The sequence below is a fragment of the Lissotriton vulgaris genome, chromosome 11, assembly GCF_964263255.1.
Source record: "Lissotriton vulgaris chromosome 11, aLisVul1.2, whole genome shotgun sequence".
Taxonomy (NCBI): Eukaryota; Metazoa; Chordata; class Amphibia; order Caudata; family Salamandridae; genus Lissotriton; species Lissotriton vulgaris.
Genome location: NC_141699.1, coordinates 4913162 through 4928095, shown reverse-complemented (window position 1 = coordinate 4928095; position 14934 = coordinate 4913162).

Sequence of the window (14934 nt, the reverse complement as noted above, 5' to 3'; positions counted from 1 at the left end):
AAGGGTAGCAGCTCTGCTGAGAAGTAATAGTACTGTCCTGCTCAAATTGAGCATCATGCTGATAAGTAATAGTACTGTCTACTCAAAGGGTAGCAGCCATGACCAGAAGTAATGGTACTGTTGTGCTCAAAGTGTTTCAGCCCTATTGAGAAGTAATAGTGCTGTCTTACTCAAAGGATAGCAGGCTTGATGAGTAGTAATATTACTGTCTTACTGAAAGTGTTGCAGCCCCACTGAAAAGCAATAATACTGTCCTACTCAAAATGTAGAAGCTTTGTGGAGAAGTAACAGTAATTTCTCTACTAAAAGTGTAGCAGCCCTGCTGAGAAGAAATAGTACTGCCCTGTTCAAAGAGAGCAGCCTTGTTGAAAAGTAATGGTGCTGTCCTATTAAAAAGGTAGCAGCTCTGCTAAAGAGTGATACTGCCGTCCTACTAAAAGGGTACCAGCCTGGCTGAGAAGTAAGAGTATTGTCCTGCTCAAAGGCTAGCAGCCCTGCTGAGAAGTAAGAGTGTTCTCCTGCTGAAAGGGTAGCAGCCCTGCTGAGAAGAGTACTGTCCTGCTCAAATTGAGCATCATGCTGATAAGTAATAGTACTGTTCTACTCAAAGGGTAGCAGCCCTGCTGAGAAGTAATAGTGCTGTCTTACTCAAAGGATAGCAGGCTTGATGAGCAGTAATAGTACTGTCTTACTGAAAGTGTTGCCGCCCTACTGAAAAACAATAGTACTGTCCTACTCAAAATGTAGAAGCTTTGTGGAGAAGTAACAGTAATTTCTCTACTAAAAGTGTAGCAGCCCTGCTGAGAAGAAATAGCTCTGTCCTGTTCAAAGTGAGCAGTCCCACTGAGAACAAATAGTACTGTCCTGTTCAAAGTGAGCAGCATTGGTGAGGAACTATAGTTCAGTGCTATTAAAAGTTTGAGTGTCCTGTTAGGAAGTTTCTCTGCATATTTAACACTCACTGGAAGGGGTGTGTGAAACGTGCATAATCTGCTTTTGTTTAACTATAGCTGGTGCACAGGGAGGTAGTTACTGTAGGAAGGTAGGATTCTTCTGCATGGTAACCCCCACTTTTTGCCTGGTGCTACGCTGTTTTTGACTAGTCTGACTGGGATCCTGATAATCAGGACCCCAGTGTCTCTGCTTTCTCCCTTAAATTATTATGTTCAGTTCTTAAGTACATCCCAGTTTGGACAATGGGGTACCCTTATCAGTCCCTAGTGAGTGGTACCCATGTACCCAGGGCATAGGTACCCCATGGGTCCCGCATGGGCTGAAGCATGCATTATTATGCCATCCATGGGAGACCATTCAAAATGGAACTGCAGGCCTGCCATTGCAGCCTGTGTAAGCTGGTGCTAGCACCACTTACTAAAGATATAGGTTTCCTGTATCTAGGGTCACTACACTTAAAACCTATAAGTCACCCCTATAGCCGGCCTTTACAATACTGAAGGCAGAGTGCTTGGTTCTAAGTGGGAGGGTGCCCCTGCTTGAGCAGGAGACCCCTACAGCCTACGGAGTCTATTCACCCGGGTTGTAAGTGAAGCAGCCATATACCATATAGAGGGGCACCGCATAATTACGTGATGCCCATTTCGAAACTGGCTGCAACTAATCCTATCATGTTTGGTATCAAACATTTTGGAATCATATCTCCTACTCCGTAAACGGTGTGGGGTGTATGATTCCTAACACTGGAAGAGCCCTCAGTTAGGCTCCTCATGTCCCCGGTACCAGTCTTCCAGGCCCGGACAGTACAAAATGGTTGCTGCTGACCTGAGACATATTTCAGCTCTCCTGCTGCTGAGCCAAGCTCGAGCAGGGGAAGGCAGAACAATAGGCATCCTGTCACAGGGAGGTGTGACCACCTCCCAGACAGGGTTGAGTGTATTTGGCAGGGTGGGAGCGTTTCCCAGCACCACTCAGTCTGCATGAGGGGCACATTTGGTGTCCCCATGCATAGTTCAGTTCAAACCAGTTGTGGGAGCCGTTGGCTCCCAATATGGTGAGAAACTGGACAAAGGACATGGGAGTAACCTACCCTCTCTCCAGACCCTCCCTTGGGGGGGGTCCCCTGAATCGTACCAACCTTTTCCTAAAGGTACTTAAGGACTTACCTGTAGGTGGGTCCCTAGATTTGTCATGGGACAAGATACAATTCAGACACCACTTCTTCTTCTACCGTCTGGGCACTCTGGACTTCGGGGGCCTTTGTTTGGGCCTGAATTAGTCTCCCTTCTAGTCTGCTGCATTGTCTGTGCCTGTGCACCATACAGGAACCTTCCAAGGCCTGTGGGCATCAAAGACACCTGAAGGAATCTCCCTTGAAGTGAAGGAGTCACTTCCCGGCATTCACAGGCAATGCAACTAAGCTGACCAGTCTGCTGATCCTGAGCTCCTATGGACTCCGAAAGGTTCTGCAACACAAATGGTGATTCTCCACAGCTCTCAAGGCCTGCTCTGCCCTCTCACCAGGTTTGAGGCAGTATCCCTCGTAGGAGCCGCAGGAACCAAACTCCTGTGCATTGCATCGACTTGCAGTTACAAAGGTTTGTTGGCTTCCTTCCAAGAAGATCTTCGGGCTCCAAGTAGCCCTAACCTCGAGCATCTCCAGTGACCAGAGTCTTTGGCCACACTGCATTATTTGCATCATGGCCTGCATCTTTTGGTGAGCTGCTTGAGGTCCTCTCACTACCCTGTGGGTCCATTTGATGGTCACCTTTGCTTCTTTTGAGCTCCCCTGATTGCTTGGGACCTGCCCTAACTCCGCTGCTTGTGGTGAGTACTCTGGACCTTGCTGGTCTCAACACTGCACCGTCTTCAACTTCTGCGTTGGTTACGTTTGCCAAGACTTACTGGTGCTCGCGCCGGACACCGACCCCTTAGCACCCGACATCCAACCTGGGACAGCTTGTGCACGGCTCCTGGGTGTTCAGGGGCTCATAGATGAGGACTCAGACATGGCCCAGTGGTTCTCAGGGGCTCCTAGGTTAGAACTAGCACATGGCCCAGTGGGTCTCAGGGGCTCCTAGGTGAGGACTTGGACATGGCCCAGTGGGTCTCAGGGGCTCCTAGGTGAGAGCTAGCACATGGCCCTGTGGGTCTCAGGGGCTCATTGGTGAGGATTCAGACACGGCCCAGTGGGTCTCAGGGGCTTATAGGTGAGGACTCGGGCATGGCCCTGTACGTCTCAGGGGTTCATAGGTGAGGATCCGGACATGGCCAGCTGGGTCTCAGGGGCTCATAGGTAAGGACTTGGACATGGCCCAGTGGGTCTCAGGGGCTCATAGGTGAGGACTTGGACATGGCCCACTGGGTCTCAGGGGCTCAAAGGTGAGGACTCTGACATGGCCCAGTGGGTCTCAGAGGCTCATAGGTGTAGAGTCGGACATGGGCCAGTGGGCCTCAGGGGCTCATAGGTGAGGACTCGGACACAGCCCAGTGGGTCTCAGGGGCTCATAGGTGAGGACTCAGGCATGGCCCAGTGGTTCTCAGGGGCTCATAGGTGAGGACTTGGACATGGCCCAGTGGATCTCAGGGACTCATAGGTGAGGACTTGGACATGGCCCACTGGTTCTCAGGGGCTCATAGGTGAGGACTCGGACATGGCCCAGTGGTTCTTAGGGGCTCATAGGTGAGGACTCGGACATGGCCCAGTGGTTCTTAGGGGCTCATAGGTGAGGACTCGGCCATGGCCCAGTGGTTCTCAGGGGCTCATTGGTGAGGACTCGGGCATGGCCCAGTGGTTCTCAGGGGCTCATAGGTGAGGACTTGGACATGGCCCAGTGGATCTCAGGGACTCATAGGTGAGGACTTGGACATGGCCCACTTGTTCTCAGGGGCTCATAGGTGAGGACTTGGACATGGCCCAGTGGTTCTTAGGGGCTCATAGGTGAGGACTTGGACATGGCCCAGTTGGTCTCAGGGTCTCATAGGTGAGGACTTGGACAGTGCCCATGTGTCTCAGGGGCTCATTGATGAGGACTCGGGCATGGCCAAGTGGTTCTCAGGGGCTCATTGGTGAGGACTCGGGCATGGCCCAGTGGTTCTCAGGGGCTCATAGGTGAGGACTCGGGCATGGCCCAGTTGGTCTCAGGGTCTCATAGGTGAGGACTCAGGCATGGCCCAGTGGTTCTCAGGGGCTCATTGGTGTGGACTCGGGCATGGCCCAGTGGTTCTCAGGGGCTCATAGGTGAGGACTTGGACATGGCCCAGTTGGTCTCAGGGTCTCATAGGTGAGGACTTGGACAGTGCCCAGTGGGTCTCAGGGGCTCACAGGTGAGGACTCAGGCATGGCCCAGTGGATCACAGGGACTCATTGGTGAGGACTCAGACATGACCTAGTGGTTCTCAGGGGCTTATAGGTGAGGACTCAGTGCATTGCAAATCCTATATTTCATACCGAGGACCTTTTTTTGTATAATTCAACAAAATTGCATTTTCGCTCTGAACTATGGATTTCTAAAAATGAGAAAGCTAGACAGTAGTGTAGTGTGTTACTACATACAGTAGTAGCACCTTGTAGACCAATTTTTAACATGCTTTTTCCTGTTTAAAAAACATGCAACATAAACAAAGCAGAGCAGATGATATCATCTGGAGTCACATTTACAAACCTCTCTGTTGCCTTTTGTTGATCCTTGGCAGATAACCCCACACTGGTATTATATTACTTGGTGATGCACGAGGTGTAAACCTCTCCTGCACAGTTTTGCATCACCCTCATCTTATCCGGGGGCCCCTTGCAAAGCCAATGGTTGAGCCCTCCAAGCTCTAAACACAGTAAGGAGCTCTCAGGCCAATAGCCCACCGCCCGTGCAAGTGCCAAAGGGGACCCCCGTGGAGCTCAGCCCCCACCACCCGCACAGCAGGGGCTGCGGGGGCTAATGTTACGTCACTTTGTGCATCCCTTTCCTTTCAACAAGAAGTCTCACCAATGCACTTCCAGATGTGCTAACACAGAGAGGCAGCGTTGGCTCACAGCCGGCTGGTGGCCTGTGTGGCAGTGGGTATGTTTATACTAACACAAAGAGCCTCGTGTTGCTGCTTTAAAAATAAAAACTGCAAAAAACTAAATCCTTCATCCAAACACTTATACAACCTCTCATTCTTCAATATGTAAAATATATTTAAACTTTACAGAAACACGCTGTCACTGGATGATGACATCAGTGATGTCAAATGAGATGTTATCAGTGATGTGATCAGTGATGTCATTTGAGATGTCATCTGTGATGTCATCAGTGATGTCACTGACCATGTCATGAATGATGTAATATGTGACATCATCAGCAGTGGATTGTGGGTGCTCGAAATATAGTTAGTACAACTAACTATATAGGAGCAATTTCAATGGTTTTTTAAAATGCTTTTTCCTAACTATATAAGGCCTGAAACCTATGGTTTTTTAAGTGAATTTGCAAGGTTTTTTAAATGCTAATTCCTAACTATATAAGGCTTGAAACCTATGGTTTTTTCAGTGAATTTGCAAGGTTTTTTTTAAATGCTAATTCCTAACTATATCAGGCGTGAAACCTATATTTTTTTTCAATAAATTTCAAAGGTTTTGTAAATGCTAATTCTATTAGCGGATAACGTTTATATATGTTATTATCCTTCTGGGAGCACCTGAGCAGCCATCTTGTTTGTCAGGAGAAGTGAGGCACAAGAGAGCACATAACAAGAGTGGAAAACGCGAAAAGGGGGTAGGGTTGAGACCCTCTGACCCCCTAGCCCTTCTCAGGGGGTCCCAGAAGGACCACCAAGTGCAAAAGAAAGGTTTTGTTTTTTTTAAATCGCGGGGCAAGCGCACGGTACACGTACCGTATGCGTATAGTGCGCATACCCCGCAATTTTCTTTTTTTTTTTGCCCTTGGGGTCCTTTTGTGACCCCCTGAGAAGGATTAGAGGGTTGGGGGGTCTCTACCCTGCCCCCTTTTCGTGTTTTCCACTCTTGTTTTGGGCTCTCTTGGGCCTCAGTTCTCCTGAAAAACAAGATGGTGGCCAACACTTCCTGGTTAGGACAGTTTGGAATGTTGACATTCGACTGCCAGCCAATCAGAAACTCGCTTGCGCATGTAAGGGTACGAGCACGTACGCGTATGGTACGCGTACCGTACGCGTAGGGTGCGCGTACGGTGAGCGCATATAGATATATAATTTGCTCAAATTCAATTTTCTCAACAACTACTGGAGGGATTTTTCACCAAATATAGAAAAGGCACTACTGCATACCTGTCCCTACCATTTTGCCAAGTTTGGTGTAATTCCGTTCAGCCGTTCGGGCTGTAGCCGTGTCTAAAAGTCCCATAGAAAATGCCATTTGAAAATTTTCAAATTCAATTTTCTCAAGAACTACTGGAGGGATTTTCACCAAGCATAGCAAAGCACATCTGCATACCAGGCCCTACCATTGTGCCAAGTTTGGTGTAATTCCATTCAGCCGTTCGGGCTGTAGCCGTGTCTAAAGGTCCCTATGGAAATTAACATGGGGAAAACACGTTTTGGGACCCCCCCTTTTTCTCGGCCCCTGCTTGACGAATCCCCCCGAACTTTTAAGGAAAATTACACTCAAATTCCTCAATCGGCGCCAAAGTTATTCCCAATAGAATGTTGGGGATTTCCTATGGTAACTAGGTCCTAACTATATATACCTACTGGCGACCGCCAGTAGGTAATATATATATATATTGGAGCTTCCAGTTTGCCATGAGCAATGAGTCGCACTCCAGCATCGTTTTTGCCATTTAATCAGGTAAGGACAGCATGTTGATACAGATTCCTTAAGCAGCTGCAAACTTGGGATTAAGCCTGACGTGTTTCAAAGGACACCGCCTTCTTCCTTAGAGGCTCCCTCTTGCAGTTTGTGCTGCTTTCCGATTTCCGTCCCATAATTCCTGCCATATACCATGCCCTAATATGGGCTGCTCCTTATGAGACTGCGGGCATTCTGGAACAGAGAGTCCAGAAAGTATGTCCGCACAATAAGAGGAGGCCCCGGGGTTTGTAACCATCTTGCCTTGCTGTGAGAAGCATTGTTAAGGATTGAGGACGGCGTCTTATTTATGGAGGCCCATCCAGGGTTTTGTTTGCCGGCAGTAATATTGTGCGGACATAGTTCACGGACTCTCTGTTCCAGAATACCCCAGAGGCTGAAATATGCAAAAAGAGAAGGGGACAGCACGGTCCCCATCCCTGAGCCATTTTAGGCCCTGGGGTGTGCACTCCTATGGCCAAAATATTTCAGAAAAAGAGAGAGGGGCCAGGTGGCCACCCCCTCCCTGAGCCAGTAATGGTCCCGGGGATCCCATCATCAGGGGCCAGCTCAGTTGATGTGTCCTGGGGAATCCATGGCCAGGACACAGCAGTTTCCCTGCCCGCACTGGCGCGGGCAGGGAAACTTGTGTTTGCTCCCGTCTGGTGGAAGCATTTTAAAAACTCCTGCCAAATGGGCACAATTCACAAGGCAATCTGAGATAAAAGTCTAACTTTACGACTTTTAGTATTCACAGAGCTCATTTACAAGTCATATATTTATGCCTGCAGATGGGCTGGAATCTAACGGCTTAAGCCGCACTCTCTGGCAGGAATGCAATTTTTACAAAAAGGAACATTATGAAGGAAGAGGCCTGTTTAGGATCATCCGGGGCACTCGCGACCATCTCTCAGCCTTCCATACAAATGAAGAGTAGGTCAGACAGTAGAGAATACAAACCAATATATGTTTATTCAGATACCCTCGAGCAGAGCCCGGTTGAAGAACCGGGTTTTTTTAGAACCCAGCGGTGCCAGGGGCACGCACAAAGTCTTCGGATTCACCTGTCTTGGTATACAGAGACAAGGAATACTTCTGGATGGCGTCAGAGATCAAATTTATTAGCTGCAGCTAGTAACAGTAATCCCAGCAATACAACACGGTGTACAACACAGGAAACTGTTCAACTTTTGTAGAGCAAGACATCACTTTTTATCCACATTTTGCTCATTATAAATGCACACCCACTGCGACAAACACTGACGGATGAAATACATTTTCCCACACATTATCACATCATAAAAGCTCGATTTACATTGTACCAACCCATAAGTTAATTATTAGGAATGTCCCAAATTCGATTTCCACAAGCCGGACAAAACCCATAATTGAAAGCACTAGCCATGTAATGAAAAGTCATAAGAAAAGAAACAATTTCAGATGCTGAATAGGATAAGATATGTGCAGGAGAACTAAGGATAACGATATCCTGAACATTGATTGGCAATCTCAGACAACGATCAGCCAGAGAAATTGGCTTCGCAAAAGGGTCAATTTCAGGTGACGGGGTCAGCGTCCTACAGTTCACTCACAAGTCAGAAAAGGCCTAGTTAATACATGCATGAACAATGAAGCCCATGCAACTTTGTTTGTTCGGTTACCTCCACGGGCCTACGTGAGGGCAACAGAAAAATGGCATCACGAACAACTCAAACAAAATGGAGTCCGATCCGAGAATCACAGAACCTCACGGTCTGCCCAGTCTCTTAGGAGTGCTGCAGAGGGACTGGCATCAGCAAGCATAGGGATACATTATGTACATTTGAGAATCATTGAAGGCATACCCATAATGGAATTTTCCAGGCAGATGCAGTTAAACAGAGAAGTAAAATATGATGAGTTTCGACTCTGAGGCTGGGCTCACACTATCTCCTACCCAAGGTCACTCTGTCCATGCCGGCTACTAGACTAGTGGGAGAAGGCCTCTATCTAGTGGGAAAGGTATGCCTCTTCCTTGCTGATCCTACTGGGAGTAGATGATGGAGTGGGTGGATCACAAGCCGAAAGAGATTTATTGGGACTGGCTTTTTTGGCTGCTAAACAAGACATTGCTGCTCATGGAAGGCCTCCACGCCTCCAAAGTTATCGAAGTGGAGACATGGGGTGGACTGACTAGTGTACCCAACAGGAGAAGCTGGTATATGAGGCATGTGGCAACCCTTCTGAGCATGCAGAGGCTTAGAGTTAATAAGAACTTGCACGAGACATTATCCAGACTTCCAAATGGGTATTAGTTCCCTCCGATGTCGGATATACATCCAACTTGAATCCAATATCAAGATCTTCAGTTGCCCCTAACAAGGATGCCTGCTCATAAAGCACAAACCAGATTTGATCATCAAAGGCGTTCACCTCGATTGCATTGAATGTTGCAACAAAAAGCTCACTGTGTGCGAATTCCTCACAATTAAGTAAATCTCATATTGTAGAGGAGCAATATTTTACAGCAACAGTCCGGATAGATCTAAAAAAAAGTAATGTTAGTTGATGTGTACTGCCTTTATTCAAAGAGTTATAAAACAAGAATAGTAATAATATACAAAGCTCACTATATTATGAAAAAACAATTAGATTTAAATTGTAGATCCTAGTTTATTTAGTCAGGTGATTTACTGCTCTGAAGAAAAGATGTATCAACGTGCTTCCACCAATTAAAAGCAGAGTCCAAAATAATGGGAACACTAACAGGGCAGGTAGCATCACATGAAAGTGTACAGTGAGTAAGGTTATTATGGAAAATGCTAAAGTGCAGGGAGAGTTATGGAAATGTTTGAGTGGGCAGAGACAGGGAAATGCTACAGTGGGCATGGGGACCTGGAAATGCTAGAGCGTGGAGGAGTCTGGAAATGTGGCACAGAATCATGGAAATGCTGGAATGTAGCGTGTCAGGGAAGTTCTGGAGAGTAGGGAGAGTTTTGGAAATGCTGGCGAGTCCCAGAAATGCTGGAGTGTTGGGAAAGTCAGAGAAATGCTGGACTATTATCGAGAGTCAAGGAAATGCAGTGTAGCAAAAAGTAGGGAGTTTTAATTTCCCAGCTTTCTGGGGAAACTCGTGCACACAAGCTGGAAAATTAAAATACTATATATGTGGTGTGGCATGGCATGCTGTTGCATGGGATCAACACATGCAGGGCTCTCTTGCTCATCATTGGCATGCTGTTGCCAACATTTATAAAATGCAGTCCAACGATGTAATGAGCTCCGTGGAGCCCGCCTTTTTACTCATGCTTCACATGAGAACCAGACATTTTATAAGAGTGCCAGACTACAGGCTGCTTTTTTAGGCATGGGGGTAGGGGGGAAGAGTGATTTGCCCAGCTCGGAATCACAGGGTGTTGAGAGTTGGCATCTTTAGCTATTAGTCCACATCTCTTCCTCCTCAATCATGAGGTTAGACATGAAGGGTGAGGATAGTCTGTGAGAATTGGGGAGTTGACCAGTGTTTACTTGACATGGTATCACGGAGATATTTTATTAAACTGAAGTTTAATGTAACAATTGTTGTGTGGTTAAAAAAAGGTGCATGCAAACATATGGCTATTAATCTGTAGTATCGTTTCTCACAGTTCTTAGTAAACAACTGTTATCTTTTTATTTTGTTACACATATGATTATAATACCTTCATTATTGTATCCCAATTACTTTAGGAAGCAGACAGTAAGTACTCCTGAGTTCGTGCTTACAACCCCCCCCCCCCCCCCGGTAAAAAAAACCGGTGGGGAGCCACGGCCAACTGCCAATTAGGTCAAGGGAGCCACGGGTCAAAAAAGTTTGGGAACCACTGCCCAAAGGGATACCTTTTGAGTTATCTTGTCGAATGTTCAGAAACATTGCACATGTCTCACATCACCCTAAACTAATTCTGTTGGTACTATAGCAAAGCACACCTAACTTACACAGTCCATCCTGTCTAATCCGACTTCTCCTTTTGGGCACCTTTCCCCACTCAGGGCCGAAAATTGTACCTAGCAGCCCCAGGCACCATTAGATCAACAAACAGTGACTCCTTAATAACTTGTGGATCAACAAACAGCGGCTCCTTAATCGCTGGTATTTCCGAAGGGACTGCTGCATTCAATACTCCATAATTTTCCTCATCTGTTTTGGTCCAGGTCAATCTCGCATCAATAAATGGAAGGAACTGGGGTACCTGCTTGCATTCGGAGTCCCCAATTCCCTCTTTCACCAATGCGTCATAGGGCAGAGGAAGAGGGACCTTGTGGCAGTGGCTGGCGTGCCCCCAGTTCTTCCGGCCAGCTAGTTTGAACTCGGTAGGTGTGGATAAGAGGACATGATCCTGTCCCTTTCAGTGTTGCTCCAAACTCTTTTTCAGCTGGAACTTGTAAACCAACACCCAATCACCAGGCTAGATGTCGTGTCTGGGCCCCTCTGGTGCATCTGGCAGGGAACCACGGACCTGTTGGTGAATAGAACGCAAACCTTCAAAGATACTATCAAAGATAGTCTATTAACAGCGGGTACTCAATATCTGAAAACCTACAAGGGCGCGAGACACCCCAGACATTTGCCGGGCATCCAAACATGACCTCGTAGGGTGACAACCCTGTCCTAGAATGTGCCGTTGTTCGTATTGACAAACGTGCTAATGGTAAAGCATCAGGCCACTGTAACCCTGTTGTCTCCTGAATCTTAGACAATTTTATCTTCAGAGTACCGTTGCATTTCTCAACCAAACCTGCTGACTGTGGATGATTAGCAGCATGATATTTTTGTTTGATACTCAAGCCATCACATACTAGCTGGATGACCTTAGGATTAAAATGACTTCCATTATCACTCCAGATGAAAGGGGGCAAACCGAAACCAATAAATAACTCCTTCAGGAGTACCTTTGCAGTCGTAATGGCTGTATTGTCCTTAGTGGGATAGGCCTCAACCCATTTCCTGAAAGCAGAGACAGCCACCAAAATGTACTTCAAATTATTGCACGTGTCTAACTCATATAATCCATCTGGAGGACCTCAAAGGGGAAAGTAGGTGGTGAAAAATTACCAGGTGGTGTAGGGGTACCTTTTCCAGGATTGTGCATCAAGCATACCATACAATATTTCACTAAATGCACAGCTGTTTTTGAAATGTTGTCATTCTGCCACACTGGGGCTAACAACTTGCAAATACCCTTTGCACTGATGTGAGCTGGGCAATGGGCCATTGTGACCACAGGGAAAACATATTCATCTGGCAACATCCATCTCTGCTTTCCTGACTTATCAATTCAACATCCCTCATCACTCAATTGCGCTGTACTTTCCTGCTATATTGCTAACTATTCTATTGTTGCCTCACTTTGAATCTCTTTCACGTTCTTAAGCTTATGCTCAAACATAGCAGCTTCAGGCACCCACCTAGCGGGACCTGCTACAAACATTCTCTTCATTTTAGTCTGTGCCGTTTCCTTAGCCCGTCTGGTCAGCAAAAGCATTCCCCCTACCTACATCTTCAGTAATTTTCCTATGGGCACTACACTTCACTATTGCCAACTTCTTAGGGAGTGTCAAAGCAGACAAAAGCCTCAATATAAGGTGACCATTTTGGATTTTTGTACCATGGGAAGTAATTAACCCTTTCTTGGCTCAGAGTCCCCCAAAATTGTGCGTGACCTCGAAGTATAGATATTGACAACCAGTCCCTCGCTCAATTCACAAGCTTGAATGAGGGCGGCTAACTCATCTGCTTGGGCTGACTGAAAAGGGATTTGTGATGTCTCTATGACTGTACGCAATGTGGTGATAGCATAAGCAGCAGTTGTAGTGCCATCTGGTAATTTGAAACAAGAGCCATCAAAATATAGTTTCCCTTTTGGGTCAGTAAAGGGAACATCAGTCATGTCTGCCTGTCATTTCATCTACTCTTCCGTCTGGAAGATACAATCATGTTTATCAATTTCATCATTTTCAGATGGGAGGGGCAGTAATGTGGCTGGATTCAGAGTGGCACATCGTTTAATCATGATATGTTTGGCAAACAGTTAGTTCATAGCCCGCCAGACATGCACTGGTGAGGTGCTGTCTCTTAATCTTGTTCAAAAGTGTATCCACAGCATGAAGTACCATGACTGTGAGACCAGTATCATCAAGCACAAGTCCAGCTGATTGTTGTAGCGAGACAGCCACAGCCGCGACCGCTCTTCGACAGCTCGGGAGGGCTCCTATGAGAGGGTCAAGAACAGCAGAGAAAAAAAGCACACAGATGTTGCTTATCTCCAAATGTATGTGTTAAAAAAGAAAGCGTGCAACTATCCATCTCGTTGACGTACAACACAAAAGGCTTGCAGTAGTTGGGAGTGCCAAGCAGAGGAGTTCAACAAAGCGCAGCTTTTCGTTGCTCAAAAGACTGCTGACAATCAGGCATCCAAGGCAGGGGCTCATGCACATCTTTAGTGGTTAGTGCAAGCAGGGATTTGGTTAATAATGAGTAGTTAGATATCCACTGCCTGCAGTAGGAAGTGATACCTATGAACGCACCCACATTTTTCTGAGTCTGTGGAATGGATATTTATAACAATAGTACTGATGCACTCATGAGTCAATCTCCTACCCTCCTTCAACAGTAGGTGATCTAAGTAGGTGACCTCCTGTCGACAATACTGAAATTTGGAAAGGGAAACTTTATGTCCGTGCTGTGCCAAATGCAACAATAATTTACCTGTACTGTCCCTGCAACCTTGTTCTGTGTCAGAAGCGATGATGAGGTCATCAAAATACTGAAACAATACATTACCTGCAGGAAGCATTAGGGAATCCAGTTGTGCCTTTAGAGCTTGACTATAAATACTTGGACTTTCAGTATAGCCCTGAGGAGCTTGACAGAATCTAAAGCTTCTGCGAGCTAGTGTAAAACTGAACAAATACATGCTTTCTGGATGAATAGGAACACTAAAGAATGCATTTTTAAGTCGATGACAGGAAATAATTTGGCAGTGGAAGGGATCAGTGTCAAAAGAGTGGTAATGTCAAGGACCGCAGGAAAGTGGGGAACTACTATTTTATTAACCATGCGTAAATCAATCACAAAATGATAAACATCTGCATGATCATCTGAGGAACCCGGAGCAGTTCGTTTTAGAATGGGAAGCATAGGGCTATTACAAATATTAGCAGTCGTTTCCTCAACCACACTTTTCTCAATCAAATCCTGCACAATTTGCAATAAGGCTCGTTCACCTGCCTGCGGTATTTTATACTGAGTGATATGAGGCAAAATAGCATTGGCTTTAACTTGGATTGAAACCGGTGGTATCTGTAAGAGTCCCACATCTGTGTCACCTGTTGCCCACAAAGTGAGCGGCACATCTTTAAACTCAGCAGGAAGGGGCGCATCTTTGGACAAACACTGTGTCGCGTGTACCACATCCGGACCCATTGTCTTCTAAACATTTGCGGGGGAGCAATAAATGGCAGCATGCAATTTCTTCAACAAATCCAAACACATCAAATTTTCTCCACAATTAGACATTAACAAGAATGGCAAATCCACATTGAAAGGACAAATAGTCAATGCAAGGGGTTTTGAAATGGGGTTACAACCGGTACACCAGAAAAACCTACCAAAACATTATTATGACCAGACAGAGCCGCTCCAGGGACCAAAGAACGAGCAATAGAACTGTTTGTTGTACCTGTATACACCAAAAATCCCTTAGCCGAGCCATGCAAATCCGCAGTAACGTAAGGACCATGCTGATCTACAGGTATTGGAACTGGTCCCTCACTCTGTCCCTGGCTTTCCTAGCTGTAAGACATTCCTGTCACCTCATCTGTGTCAGAATCATCATAATAATACTGTCTGCCCAAAGGGTCAACAAAGTAATTATTATCAGAACAACCCTGTGAGCCTGCAGCATGTCAAGCCCTGTCTGCTCCACCAGCTCTACGAACCCGTCCACGAGGACCTCGTCCTCTAGGGACCGCCACCTTCTGCAACAACACAGGACACTCGCTACACCAGTATCCCTCCTCCTTACAATACGCACATGATTGGGGCTTAAAGGCATAGTATTAGGCTGCCTGCTAGTGCGTGGAAGCTGCTGGGCTAAACCACCACGTCCTCTACCATTCCCTCTAGAAGCCTGCTGCAACAACACTTTTGTCTTCAA